At 44.0% G+C, this 9,109-nt stretch overlaps 2 long non-coding RNA genes across 2 annotated transcripts; both read left to right on the top strand.

The window, feature by feature from the left end:
• The first annotated feature begins 402 nt into the window (after window positions 1-402).
• On the top strand, window positions 403-2,830 carry LOC148053098 (uncharacterized). The gene is made up of 3 exons (XR_015708713.1): window positions 403-566; window positions 982-1,060; window positions 2,640-2,830. It is a non-coding gene; the product is annotated as an uncharacterized LOC148053098 (long non-coding RNA).
• A 2,520-nt stretch (window positions 2,831-5,350) lies between these two features.
• LOC148053097 (uncharacterized) lies at window positions 5,351-7,665 on the top strand. Its single transcript, XR_015708714.1, has 4 exons — window positions 5,351-5,628; window positions 6,250-6,367; window positions 7,219-7,289; window positions 7,575-7,665. It is a non-coding gene; the product is annotated as an uncharacterized LOC148053097 (long non-coding RNA).
• Window positions 7,666-9,109: the final 1,444 nt, after the last annotated feature.

Raw genomic sequence — 9,109 nt, 5'->3', positions numbered from 1 at the left:
ACACGTATATCCTGATTTCTAGCACGTAGCCCCACAAATTAAATTGATGACTCTCACGTCGGGCCAAAAATGCAACAGGAGAAGTCTATGAAAAATTAGGAAATCTGCTTGACGTTGGGAAATCCGACACTTGTCTGCTCTAACATCTGCAAGTGCCAAACCCATATAACCTAGTGAGAGGGGGACTTTTTTTTTTTTAAAAAAAAGGTAAGTCTATTTTTGTTCTTCTTGCCAGATATAAAAATTGTGGTTAGTGCCTTGAGTAAAGGGCCCTCTAAACTTTATAGTGTTTATCCTTCGTTTATAAATCCGTAATGATCTATTTAATGATATCATAAGGTTAGAAGTTAAAGTCCTGTATTTTCTCTGCCTTTTTCTCCTCTGCCTCTCGGAAAGTAACCTGTGTATCTCCGAGAGAGGATCTGGGTTGTTGTCTGAAGAAGCCTATAGGTAAAGAGACATCCCTACATTCACATGGGAGAATTCACAAAGGCAGGGACGAGAATATAAAGGTATTATTCTGACGTGACGAGCCTTGCTTGGAGAATGTCTTCAACTCATTCGAAGTAAGCCTCTTTCTTTCCTCCCCCCCGCCCCCAAAATACGGGGCTAATTTAAAACACTGTCTAGATATGCTACTTATACATATTGAAAACATATTTTAATGGCTGTGTTTGTTTTGGCAATATATGAACCAAAAAAAACCCAATTAAATTAAAAAGAGCGACTTTTAAAAGTTAGAGATTGCCTTTTAAAAGCTTATTAAAATCAGCATGTTAGATGTCTGTCTTTGAATTAGCTCAGAGGCTTGATTGCTTTCATTAAAGCTGCCTGTTTGGGTGCTGCTTGGTGAATGTTCAAGTCTGTTTTTTTCTCCCCTTCTCCCCCCCGCCCCGAGCTGCTTCTCGCTACTTGTCAACTTGGATTTTTCCCTCCAAATTTTGAAAGCAAAACTCAGATTTTTTTTTTTTTTTTTTTTAGCGAAAAGAGATGACCACCCCCCCCTGCAAAACATCACGACAAAAACCACCAGCAACTCAAGCCAGAGAGAGACCAACAGGTAAAAAAAATATTTTAAAATTAGCCAAAAAAAAAAAAGATATCCCCAAAACACCCACCCTGACCAAACCAAACCCCCCCCCCCCCCCCCCCCACCCCCCCCAAAAAAACCAAGCCACCCCATTGCTCATAGCCTATGAATGCCTTAAAAACAAATGTTTAAACAGGTTTTTGTTTTTTTTTTTTTTTTTTGAAGCGGCGGCAGAAAACCTCTGCATGCTCCGATGGGTTACAATAACAATGCTCTATTGCAATGTAAAACAAGCTGGAGGAGAAAAAGGTGCTTTTTGTTACCATTTTATCAAAGCTGTTCATCTTCTAGCTGCAGGCAGCATTTTGCTGGAATTGCAGATATTTCTCTGTCCGGGCTCCTTTGTTTGTGCATCTCATTTGCATATATTTATCTCCAGCTGAGGGTGCTTTCAGCTCATTAAGGCCTCCCCTCGCATTATTTCATAAGCCAGCTGCTAGGAGGGATTTCACCTGTGGTGACTGAGAAAAGAGGGGTGAAAAAACCAAATTCTTCATAAAAAAAAAAAAAAAAAAGAAAACAACAACCAAGGAAATCTTCTGACTCTCTTCCCCTATAAATGGGCACCATTTGTGTTAAACAGCCTCTTGTCATGATAGATGCCTCCTGGGGTCAGGGGGGAAAGTTGATTTGAAGGTCAGCAGTAAAACAACAGACAAACCAGACGCCAAACTGGTTCCTTAGCTGTCGGTGGGAGCAGCGGTACAACCAGGTCTTGAACCTTTTTCAACCTCTAATAAAACAGGGGAAGAATCTGAAGTGGAGCAACCAGGCCCCGGAGGAAAAAAACCCACAAATAATATCAATATCGAGCAGCAACGGGAAACAACGGGGCAGCTCTCGTCGTTACGGGCATGCCGCTATTGTTTCAAGAGCCGGGGAATTAATTCCACTTATTTATTTAAGGCGTGTCAACTCGCTGCCTAAACCTGTTTCGGTGTCAAGATGAATAAAACTTTTATGGCTCATAAAATAGAGCCATTCATCTCAATGGTCTTTGTGGTGCCTGGGTTGGTTTTTTTTTCCCCCTCTCCTCCTGGCAGGCTGAGCTGGGCCGAAATCTTGGCGTCCCAGCGCTACCAGCTCACGCGTAGGAGCGAAGAAAATTTGGACGGGGCATCGCAAGCTAAACTTCTGGGTTTGATTACAGATGGTAAATGTTAATTCATCATAATCACGTGCAAACCCGCCCCCCCTTTATCCCCATCCTAAAACCTACAATGAATTTACGTCATCTATATGGAGCTTTGGACCAACAGGTAATAAAATACAATAAAGTGCGCTTTTTATCAGGAAAAAAAAAAATCCCATTAATTATAGTTCATGACTACTCTAAACCAAATGTTCAAATAGTAGTTGGAAATGATGCATAAAATCTCAGCATGTTCTGATAGGTTATAGAGTCAGTGGTTTATTGCAATGTAAAACAAGCCACAGGAAGAGAGGGTGGTTTTGTTTACCATTTTCATCAAAGCTGTTCATCATGTTGATATACTTATGCTATACTGTGACCCCTACATACGTTGCATTTCATTTATTTATTTTGCAGGTTGTTGCCACTTTTGCTGCCTTCGCCTCGGAGAAGTCGAGTAATTCTCTGGCCCCTTTGAAATATGTCTCGTCTACACCGAATTTCTGCCGACAAACCAACCGATAGATACGGACGTAAGAAATATTTATTATCGTCGAGTAAGGTTTTCTTTTTACTTAATCTGAAGCAATTAGTACCTGAATAAACACAAAGTAATCTACCTCCTCAAAAGGTAATTAGACTTAAAAAGAGCTGTTCGGCTCTACCCAAGGAAAGCACAGCTCTAATCAAAACGCTTTGGAGATTCGCTTTCATCCCTCTTCCCTTTTGCCCTGGAAAACCTTTTATGAAATCCCTATAACTTTTAATTTCTCCCCATGCCAAAGCTGGGGCCGTTGCCGCCCTCTTCCCACCCCCCCCCCCAAATCTTTAACCCCGCTTCTCATTTTTCTCTGCCTCTAATCTAATCACTAATTCCTTGGCTTGGCCAAATAGTTAAAAATGTTAAGTGCTGCTCGCAATTCCTGCTGCCTCCCCCTCGTATCTGTCTCTGTTTATGGAATGGGCCCTGGTTTCCTCCTGCTCTTGTTCAGCTGTAGGTCTGCAGGTCAGGAGACTGTAAATACACACAGCGCTGCCCCAACCCATAAATCTGAGCAAAGGGCAGCCTTATATATTCAGATAAGGGATGCAAGGGAGGAGGGGAAGGAAAAAAAAAATAAAAAGAAGAGAACAGGCAGACTCTGTGGCGAAGGAGGTGCTTTGCTAGAGACAAAACCCGAGGTGCCAGCAGGCGCTGGGGTAACCCTGCGGGCGGAGGGAGGGAAGCTCCTGCTACCTCGCAGGATGTGCCAGTGAGAAATGAATCTGAAACGTTTGCCCTTCTCCCGCCCCTCCTTGTTTATCTATAAATCATTACAAAATGCATTTTATTACCTTTGGGGCAGCGAAATTAAACAAGAGATTTCGATGGCTTTCTCCCCTCCAAACCTTTGTTGGTCTATTTTCTCTCCCCCCCATTTTATTTCCAGCACCTCCGAAGCTTTCAAGGGAACAGTCCCCCCTGTTATTGCTTCTCTGTTCCAAGGTCTTAGAATAAATAACATTGTTATTACTCACTTCACCAATTTCCAAGAAGAAATATTGCTGCAGCAAATGCGAGCAGCACTAATATTTGCAAAGTGATAAATGGATTGTTACATACCTTCCCGTCTGTGTGGCCTCCAGCCATCCTCCGGCCAGCTTCATCCCTCCTCGGGGCGGGAGGGAGGGTGCCTTTGAACTTAGCGGGGTCCAGACACTTAGTGCCTTGCATGAGAGCCTGCCCCCGGCCCCCTCCCTCACCCTCAGATGGAGAGATAATTTTTAATGGCAAGACCACGCCGGAGATCGTACTGGGACTGGAGAGAGCAGGAGCCACGTACCAGTACCAAGCAGCCAAGTGAAGATGCTTTTGGCTGTCCTGCCCCTGTGGGCACAATCATTTTGGTGGGTTTTGTTTGTTTTGGGTGCTGCAGGGAGAGGGGCGAGAGGCTTGGGACATCCCCGGGGCACGGCAGCTGCCCTGCTGCCCTCCCCAGCCCCTCCTGGTGCTGGCACAGCTGCTCCGGTGTGGGGTGCCACATCCCCGGTGTCACAACAACAGCCACCAGAGGTGTGAAAAGTGGACAGAAAAAGGCTTGCAGAGTAGAAAAATTATTTTTCAAATTCCCCCGACTCTGCCTGCAAAATGTCCCCAGTGCCTGAATGGGAACCACAATGAATACCTGAGGTACCAGGGGTACAGATGCTCGGTGGGGTGAGAACTGGAAAGACGTATTCCCAGTCGCCACCTCCCTCGCTGTTCATTAAATCTCATTAATTTGCATGAAATTCTCAGCAAAGTTTCTTAACCAAGGCTGAGGTTAGGGAGGTGCTGAGGCAGGGAGCAGTCTGCAGGCCTCCTCACCCCAAATCTGGTGGCTCACCGTATCATTGCTGAGCTTAAAAAGTGGTGGCAATCAGAAAATTTACACTGAATAAATAAAACCCAATAAAACTGCAGATTTCTTTTTTTAAGCAGCAATTTTATCTAGCTCTAAGACATGGTTTGGGCTTCTCAATTTCATTTAAAACAAAATCTCCAAATCAAATTATTCCTGGGATGCAAGTCATGCTGAAAAACACTCTGAATGTGTGGTAATTTTAACTAAAGAAAACTATGTTGCTGCAGACCCATGAAGAGTAACCTGCTGACATTTCTTGGATGGAGCCTGTTGTGTTTCCAGGCTGCGGTCCACAGGTTAGGGGCTGGGAGGGTAGGTTAGGGGCTGGGAGGGTTTGGTTGGCTGGTTTGAATTCCTTGGCTGGGGTGAACACCTCCACCTGAGGTTATCCAGGCACCAGAGGTGATGTAAAAACTTGTTCTTCCTGCACAGAGCAAAATTCAAATGCTCTGGGAGCATCATCCCCTTTCCCCTAGTGCTGGTGTGGCATCGTCTGTGTGGCTGGGGTACCCCCAGGAGAAGGGGCTAAAGCATCCTCCATCACACTGCCCTCCCAGGCTTTTTCTCTTCATACAGCCCCGGGAATTAGCTGAGCCCACACTTTACTTCTTAAAAGGCTGGCAGAAGCCCTAGGAGATACTCACCGGTGTGGGCAGGTCTCACGTGGAGGTTAAGCTCGGTGTTATCAGCATCTACGTGGTGCCAGCTCGAGATGGGAGGAGGTGAAGGATGCTTGCAAAAGTTTCAGCCACCCAGGGTGAAGGTGTTGGCACAGTCTGGTAGTGCTGGTACACGGATAAGTCTGTGCCCAAGGGGATGGGGAAGGTGGTAGGCTGAAAGGCTGGGGCTATATATTTGGTTGTTTCTTTCCTAAGGGGTACCTTGATCCATAAAATAAAAAACAGAGCACTAACTCAAGGACTGCAGAAAGAGAATCACCCAGAAACTGCGGGCAGAGGTACGAAAGGGACAGTCAGAAGAGGTGGCAAAAGTATATCTGACAGTTTGTCCTCCTGACCAAGGTAAATATTTTTTTAATAAGATGAGAAAAATTGAAAGGAAGGCCATATATAAGGATAGAAAGTCCTTTGGGATGGGTTCTTATGCAAAATACAGGCAGTTCAATAGTATTAATAAAGAGTGATAGTCTGTATTGGTTTCTAATCAAAGAATTAATATACAAACCATCCACAATACTCTCTCATAAATGTATATGTCTGTGTGTACCTTTATACAGCTGTAAATACGCATGTAATTATTTGTACACGTGTGTGTACATATATACATACACATGTGTACATATGCACATGTATACATATGTGTATATATATAGTTGATGCCTATTTAGAGCTGTACAAATATACACACTAATATGCACACATGTACACACAAGTACACTCACATACACAAATGTCCACACACAAATGTATACATGCACATATACACATACATGGTATATACACACCCACCCCTAAAAGCCTAGCTTGCCACAACTGAAAAATAACAAGGGTTGCAAACTTATTTAAAGAAAAATGTGATGAAAGCAGATGAGAGCCAGGGCAGTGGTGTTGTGGGAGCTACCTACTGTTCGAGAACATCCAGAAATCTCCCTGAACATTTACCAGCACGTTTCCTAACTCCAGGAGCGGGGCCGGGAGTGCCTCGAGACCATGCTTTCTTGAGCGATTCCTGCCGGGCAGGAAACCCTGTGAGAGCAGCGTTTCTTGTGCGGCTCCGCTGCCAGCCCCAGGAAGCACAGAGGTAAGAAGAAAAATCAAAATAATTGAATATATACAAAACATCTACATTTGTACAAACAGCAAGCTTTGAAAGGGGAAAAAAAAAAATCAGGTCTTCATTTTTTATTATTTCTTTTCCTCAAACCTCAAAAAAAAAAAAATGTCAAGGCAGTTCTTATTTTATCCAGACCAGTTCATAAATCCCAAGTCATAAATCCACATGATATCCCGGGCTGCTGGATTTTGCATTTGGAGCTCTGAAAGACTGATAGCTGAAAGATTTATAAAATCCCAGGTAGCCGGAGTGCTCCCTATTGGCTCCACATCTGAGGGCTCCCCGCGTCCTGCTTCGCCCAGTGAGCTGGATGTATGGGATATATTGTGCTCCGGCAGCAGGCTCCCCCATCTCCTATTTTCAGCCGTGGCGAGGGCTAAAATTTGGTCATTTGGGGTGGCCAGGCCCCATTTAGGGACTTTTCTGCGCAGGTGTGGGGACAGCCACAAGCTGGGGATGCTAGGAGCCTGCTGGTGCCTCCTGCAAAATTATACCATGGGTTGCGTCCTAGATGTATGATTTAGCTTGTGTGGGAGACCTGACCATTAACGGTAGAATTGTTTCAGCTATATTGAATATACACTTAATTTTGATCCTTGCAACATCATTTAATAGGAGTGACTGTTCTGTAAGAATGGGGTATCACTGCTGGGGTCAGAAGATGATGATACTTAGCGGCGAACAGGACCAGCCCCTTAGCAAGAAAATGGAAGCCGAGTTTCCCTCGGTGGAAGCACATGCTGCAAAAAATTTAGCCAGCAAAGCAGCATGTTCACATTCCCCGAAAAGCACTGAAGCGTTTTTTTTCTTTTCCATAGGTTCAGTGGATGTTGCATGTGAGCCCATGGGACGAAAGTCCCCCCAGAAGAGACCCTCTGAAGAGTGACATGTACTATTTGTCTCCATCCATAGGCTACTGAAAATACCCTTAAAGCCTTCCCTCCATTACTTTCCTCTGTCCTTCCTTGATGACCTTATTCGAGCCTAATATTTTTGTCCAGACTTGCAGTGACAGACATTTTTAATATGCTTCTGTTGCATTAATAAAAGAGATATCTAGATTAAAAATATATATAAATCCTCTTCTGTAGTTACAGTAGTTCCTTTATAGCTGTAAGGATATTAACTAACATCTTTGTTACTGAGAAACAAAATTATTTGCTTTGTATTTCAGATATTTATATTCATGGGTCTGAATCCATTGAAGTCCATGTGGAAAATTCTCCTTCACCCTCCCACGGAAGGACGGTGGACTCAACCTGAGGTCAGCTCTGCCTGTTTGGCATTTTATTAGAAGCACATGGTCTAGCTAAATTTAGATTATTTTTATGATTTTGTTGTTGTTGTTTGTCTGCTTGTATTAGTGGAAATTAAAGCATTGCAAGGGTTTATGCTTCCTGCATGTTGCGAGCATCTCTGCCTTTGACCAGCCACCTTAGGGAAGCGAGCAGCTCGGCTTGCACGCCACAGATAGCTGCCTGCTTCCAGCACGCCTTCTCCCCATCAAAATCCCCAGGTTCATTAGAAACAGTTACTCATTTAAGAGGTCAAACTAAACCAGACGCAAACAGACCGAAGCATTTACATGAGGACTATGTCAGACTCAAGGCAGGAGAGATTTTCCCAGTTACTCTTGAAATCCAAAGCTTTCCCAAGCCTGTTCATGGCTCTCACGAGGTATCCCAAGCAGAAAATATTTCTTTTTAAACCTCAAACTCCCGTGGACTATGTTTATGCCATATTTCATCTTTTCTTCCTGCTTCTTTACTCTTTATCCCTCTTTCAGCCGGGTTTGAGTCACCCTGAGCTCACGGCGGTTGAGTGCAAGGCGGCGTGGCTGGGGATGGGGTTAGCAGGGCTGCCCGGACCCCTCACTGCCCAACCCACCCAGGATCTGGGCTGCGCCGCTATTTAAACTGGCCTGGTCTGGACAGGCCAGGTAGGCCCTGTTCTGCTGCAGGAGGGTGAATTTGCTACGCTTTGCATTTGCATCTTCAGCATTTCTAGCATCGTAGTTTTGGGAGCTTTGCTTTTCTGTACATGCCCAAATCCCCTGACTTTATCAGGGCCATTCATCTTGAAATGCTAAGGTGGGCTTTGCTGGTTGCTCATCAAGGAGATTGGGCTGAAATTAATCCCCCGGTGCAGAAGAGCTACCGGACCAGAGTGAAGGGCAAACACTCACTCGTGTCTATTGATCAGCCCCTTCCACCTGCGCTTCCACTTGCAGCGGGTTTGGAACCAGGAGATTTCTTTCTCTTTCCAAACAGAGACTTGGGATGTAGAATCTGACCAAACATGAATTTTTTACCGTTTTTAAATGTGCAAGTAATCTTAAAGTTTCCTTTTATTAAAAGCATCCACAGAAGCTCTTTTCTTCCTCCTTTTCTTCCAATTCTGTTACCATTTCGCTAATTAAAAATGCTGTACAAGGACTAGTATCGAGCTATAGAAATGAAAGGTCAATACATGAACAACACTTCATTTGTAAATAATACGGCTCTGTAATCAATTATCTCATTTTCACAGAAGACATATTAATCTAAAAGCAAAGGATGGAGACATTTAAAGGATGTACAGAGGGGATCTTTAAATGTTAAATGTTCTTTAGCATGTGCTAAATAAAGGGTTTGGTGGAGTGAAAATGTAGCGTGCAGCACTGACACTCCAGGGAGAGTCTTTAGGTCAAGTGATTTGTACCTTCAAAAT

The sequence above is a fragment of the Nipponia nippon genome, unplaced genomic scaffold, assembly GCF_047370975.1.
Source record: "Nipponia nippon isolate SJK-2023a ecotype South Korea unplaced genomic scaffold, ASM4737097v1 scaffold_4, whole genome shotgun sequence".
NCBI classification, from domain to species: domain Eukaryota; kingdom Metazoa; phylum Chordata; class Aves; order Pelecaniformes; family Threskiornithidae; genus Nipponia; species Nipponia nippon.
This window is presented reverse-complemented; position numbering and strand designations above follow the sequence as displayed.